The 5,934-nt window shown below is 42.1% G+C and overlaps 1 protein-coding gene across 1 annotated transcript in view; it reads left to right on the top strand.

The window, feature by feature from the left end:
• The window catches only part of cacng8a (calcium channel, voltage-dependent, gamma subunit 8a), a 31,460-nt gene that overhangs the window by 23,933 nt on the left and 1,593 nt on the right, over positions 1 to 5,934 (top strand). The gene's annotated exons all lie outside the window — the stretch shown is intronic.

The raw sequence follows: 5,934 nt of genomic DNA on the forward strand, positions 1-5,934 counted from the left end.
GTGTCAAGATCGAGACAAGACAAATATTTTTGAGGGTCAAGATTTAACAAGACAAAGACTGCTCATAAAAATAAAGCAATGAGCAATGAAAAAAAAACTATATAATAATAATATATAAATAAATACTTTTTCATGCATTAATTGAACCAAAGGCAATAATAAAAATATAACAACCTTAACTTTCATAAAACCAGGCTTAATCTTGACTTGATCATATCCTCCAGAGTCCAAGAGCTCTCATGACCGAGAGACAAGACCGAGTCCAAGAGCTCTCATGACCAAGACAAGACCGACTGCAAATGCGCTCGAGTCCGAGACGAGACCAAAACCTGAAAAAGACTGTCTCAAAGCCTGTGTCTGTCTCGAGTACTTTGACAATATGAAGAATTACACAGACAATATTTATACCTGAGGCAAAGTATCCATCACTGAGGCTTGTACCTCGATGGAGATTTGTTCAAAGACAAATGTATGTCGTCTTGTAGAACTGAAGGTCAGTTTTGTTCCTTTACGGCGCTTCTAAATACACAAAGAATCCAGAACGATACTCTCCGAGCCCATGTTATTGCAGGTCTCTTCACCATTGCACTTTAATTCTCTCACACGTGAGTCTTTTTTGCACTTTTCGTCGTATCCACACGTACAAAGTTCTCTTAACTTTTTTCGCAATTTCGTCCAGGTTCGTTGAACTTTCTGATGTTCACTTTTCCATGACCAACGTAGCCTAAATACTGTGTTTTCTAACGTGGGACTGTAGTGTGTATATGTAGGCAATAGACTTTATTACTCTGTTTCTTTAGGTGGTGATCTGTGATATTATCATCCTATTGTTTCTAAGCTAAACAGACCTAACTGTGAAGTGGTCTTTGGGCTTTCTCAGCAGTCTACGCACTCATAAAACGTATTAGTGATTCTTATTATTATTATAGGGATGGGACAAGATCTCATGACACAAGATCTCCACAAGATTGTGTACAGATGACGACAATTATGAGTGAGACTTTGGCTGTTTCTACATTTGGTTTGGACAAAAACAAAGTTACGCCTCTGAGAAACCGTCGTTTTTACTGCTACAACAAAAATCAAAAATAAAATACATTAAAAAAAGGCCAAGGTTGTGAACTGATTGACACAGTTTATGAATAATAAATTATTCTTGGAAACCTACTGCACAAAAGACTGTATCAACAAAGACGACACTCAAACTCTGGTTCACAATGAGCGGTCCACCTTCATCTAAAAGCCACAAAGCACATTTTGTTCGGCAGTATCACGTGGGCACTCACAATCTGATTATTATCCAGCGTTTAGAGTTATACGATGATTAAAATGACATTCAAACAGCGACGTTATAGATTTATTACTCCTGTTCGTCATATCTTGCGGTTTGCGTGTCATAAAATCATCTTAAAGGTCCAGAAGTCAGACGAGAATCAGATTTTGGTGAATGGTAAACACATTCAGTGAGGTTTGAGCAGAAAAAGTGGTGGTTTGAACGAGGAGTGTTAAGAAAGAAGCTTTAAAATAGGAAACATTGGTCTGAGATACAACCTCCCCTCAGTCCATAACAGCCTCGTGAGACCTCGGCAGAAACCAAACCAGTCCAATGCTACTGAGGCACTTGGCAGCTCTGAGGTGGAGGTGGCCGGACCTCAATAGGCCTTAACGACCCAAGCTGTGACAGGGCACGCTTCAGTTGTAACTCCTCCCTTAAGGGCAGAGCCAATCAGAGCTCAGGAGAGGATACGTCTCTATTGTATTGTAGATGACTTTTAGATGGAAATGTGTTGATTTCTAAAACGCTGTCCAGATGAAACCTTTGATAAACAAAGTCAAAATCTTGTCGTTCTTGTGTGAAATTGCGTCTTGTCCCGCCCCTTTTTACTACGACTGAATATCTCTCTTGAAGCCATCGAAATGAAGTGAACTGAGTGCTTAAACTACTGATGATGGTGTTAAAACCGGTGAATTTCCGCGCAGACGACCAACACATGTAAAGGACAGAGAGACCCGGGAAGCAATACATTATTCTGATCCACTGGACAAAATAACACCAATATAAGGTATATTCATATAAATATATAGATATATTCAATAAAGTTATATATGAACTTTTGTGTCGTGTCCGTTATTGATGTTCCGCATGTCCACAACTGTTTTTTTTATGATTCACTGTAATTCTAATTAAAAGTGTCTCCAATACGTGGGGCACAAAAACACCTTCGACCTTCAAGTATTTGGGCAAACGAGGTAAATTTCACCCTGAATTTGACCCTAAACCGCTAAAAGTGCATGTATAAAGCATTTATCTTGGAATATTACATATCTTTTCATAGCTTTTATTGTGAAAAGTGAGAAAAACAGGTTATATTGCACTGAATTTACATTGTACTGCACTTTTTAATGTCGATATCACTGCTTTGCCCTTGAATACTGTTGTCATGATACTAAAATGTCAGTCAAAATTCTCTGTACCAATTTTGAAAGCTCTTTTTTAATGTATTTTCATCACAAAATAATAGTACTTTCCTTGTTACATGTGAAGTTATACAAGTTCTGATGAAGCTAAAGATCATTGTAAAACTCTTCAGAAAAAGAAAAGTCCAAGTTTGTCCTGTTTTCGTGATTTTTTTTAATATATATATATATATTTTTTTTTTCATTAATACTCGTTCAAATGAGTATCTAGTTCCAGTGCTGGTTTTAATATCGATTAGTATCTGTTATGTGTTCCAACGTTTTAGCAATTAAAAAAAAACACATTTATCCAGATTGACATGTAAACAACCGGTCAACACAGAATAATCCCTCATTAATTATAATTATTTTATTTGGGCGCACGACTTTACCACGTCAGGTTGAAAAACAGAGTCGCCGCGGCTTCATCCATCCTCCTTCATTCCTCCGTCAAACAAACGACGTCACCTGAAATGCAGAGACTTCAGCCGAACGCTTTTGAGCAGGAGATGGATCATTTTGACTGCTGAAACGAGTCGCCGTACGACCTGAGACTAATTAGGCCCACGCACGGGAGACGGGGGCCCACGCACGGGAGACGGTGGCCCCTCTGTAATCCCTCAGACGGCTCTGTTTGCTCTGGCCGCGGCGATTTGCGAAAACGCTTCTAATTAGCGAGGCTCCGGGTTGTTGTTTTTTTCACGCCTTTGAGCTGGAGTTTGACAAAGGAAACAGTTCTGCCAGTGCAGTTCAGAGACAGAGTGGGAGGCGGAGGAAGGTACAAGTTGTAACGGCGGAAAATAACTGTGGAAGTGTGCGAGGAGTTTGTTCACGAAGGTGCGACAGAGGCAACAAAGAGGAGAAATGTCGGGCGCTTTTATGGAGAAAACAGCATCGGATGTCAAAGTTTAGCTCGTGGGAATGAGGTCTGTAAAGGCCCACGCTGCTGAGACGCTTTTAACCCACTCAGTGTTGGATTAACATGCTTTCATTAGCTGTTTCATCATAATAGAATAATGTATTGTTCTGCTGTAAACATATCACATGCTAAAACTGCATAATAAATCAGACAAAGTAGATTCAATGCTCAAAACTCACGTTGGTCATTCATAGAGAAGCGGATTAAAGGAACAATAGAGGATTTTCGGCGTGCAATCTGAGTCTCATTTCCTCATGGCGTGGACAGCAGAGTAGTTCTCCCACATGTCAATCATTCCCTGCGTGCTACTGCACACCTGCAGCCTCGTTCCCAAGATAGCAGCACGTTTCCATGGCTGCACATGCGTGGTTGATATGCCGGTGTGTGTTTAGCGAGTTCCTTCAGTTACAGCACAAACATGACGACAGAGAAAGACTGTGTTCGAGCTCAGAAGAGACGGGAATCTGCAGCAGACGAGAGATGCGATCGTGGAAACAACAGGAGGGTGGTCGGGTGAGTGTGCGCATGCGCTTGAGTTCTCAAATCAGTGAACCCCCTGTGGCTGTGTGAGGAAAAACTGCAACAAACCCAGTGAGAAGAAGGAGAACCACAGTGAAGGAGATCCTGCTCTCAGGATCTCTCCTTCACTGGCTGTAGATGGTCCAGGACTGAACCAGGACTGAACCAAGACTAAACCAGGACTAAACCAGGACTAAACCAGGACTAACAGGCTGCAGATGGTCCTGGACTGAACTGGGACTGAACCAGGACTGAACCAGGACTAAACCAGGACTGAACTGGGACTGAACCAGGACTAAACCAGGACTGAACCAGGACTAAACCAGGACTACAGACAACAGACTACAGATGGTCCAGGACATGTTCAGACAGAGAATGTGGAGGTAGAAATGCTCAGAGGGACAAAAACTAGTGCTTAAGTTCTCATAAGAATTTTTTTGTTCAATAATTTCAAGCATTTTTATTATTGAATTTGCATAAATGACTACCATGGTGACCCGACCCTCTGACCAAAGCTCTGTGGCTTCAATAACCAGAGAATAATGATGTGTTTCAGACAGTCGTGTCTCATGTAGGAGAATGTCTGTGTCACCAACGTGTCCAAGAGTAAAGGACGAGATAAAAAGATGGAAGGTTGTTATATTTGATTATAGACTAGACAGCAGTTGGTTAATATTCCACCGCTGTACGATACGACAGCAGATGCTACAGCCTGGCTAGCTTTGACAGGCTATTGAGCTGAATAGTCCCCGTGGCAGTTTGTATGACGTCCTTAAACCCCTCGGTCACTTGTGCAGGTGACCAGTGTCTGACCTTTACATCACCAGAGCTCTGAGGTCGAACCCAAACCGCTGCGTGCACGATTCAACCATCGTCTCGTTATTTCTTAAACTGCGGAGAAGATAAAAGGCGTCGAAAAGGATCTATTTCTCGTGTTTCCCAGCGAGAAGAATGAACCCGCTGTCGTTTCCTGTCTGCAGCGGCTTCAATCGGATCCAGCGCCGTGCACCGGGGAGCGGAGACGCAGGAGGACGGGCACGTGTCAAGGAGATGTATTTATAGACCAGGGATGTCCAAACTTTATTCATGAAGAGCCAGTGTTCAAGACCATCAGCCAATCGGAAATATATCGATTTTGTCTGAGGTTTTGTAGTGGCCTCAGTTAAGTCCCGGTGCCTCAATATCAGGGTCTGTCTCACAGCTAAATGCTAGAATCAGTATAAGAACACAAACGCAGGAAGCCTCTCGGAATATCGTTTTGTACTCTCTGGATACGACTGATACTGGGTCTAGACGGCGTTGGTTTGACGCACGTCCTGAAGGTTGAAGGTGTAAAGCCGGTTGGAGTCGTGTGTGAACGACGAGCGAGGGTTCAGCGATCAATATTCATGAGGCGTTTCATTAGAAAATCAACTCATTTATTCCCCGTCGACTCCAGTTCAACCGGAGGACCGTGTTTTATAGTCTCGTGCCGTTGATATAAGAAGTGACGTGGACTAAACACATTTAAACCAGGGATAAACCAGGACTAAACCAGGGCTAAACCAGGACTAAACCAAGGCTAAACCAGGGCTAAACCAGGGCTAAACCAGGACTAAACCAGGGCTAGACCAGGACTGAACCAGGACTAGACCAGGACTAGACCAGGACTGAACCAGGACTAGACCAGGACTAAACCAGGACTGAACCAGGTCGAAACTAATACATTTCAACATATTTTTTAAAGTCTGCTTTTTCTGCTATTTTGATTTATTAATCAAATCCTTCTTTTAAAACTCTCAATCGGTGCTCAAATAACTGAATAAATAAAATGTGACTGAACATGGGCATCAGACACATTTACAGTCGACAGTGGAAAAGTACTCATGCATAGAGCAACCCAAATGAGGCTAACGCAGTAGCAGTATCTTCAGTAAATAGAGGTGAAATCATCAGAAGACGTATGAACCTCCTGGATTATTAACATTTCCTTCAAACAGAGCAAATATATCCACCAGAGCGTCCTTTTAACACAACACACATGTAATAATGCACATGGA

This window comes from Eucyclogobius newberryi, unplaced genomic scaffold, assembly GCF_026437365.1.
Source record: "Eucyclogobius newberryi isolate DKJ021-1_F unplaced genomic scaffold, fEucNew1.0.hap1 SCAF_16, whole genome shotgun sequence".
Lineage (NCBI taxonomy): Eukaryota > Metazoa > Chordata > Actinopteri > Gobiiformes > Gobiidae > Eucyclogobius > Eucyclogobius newberryi.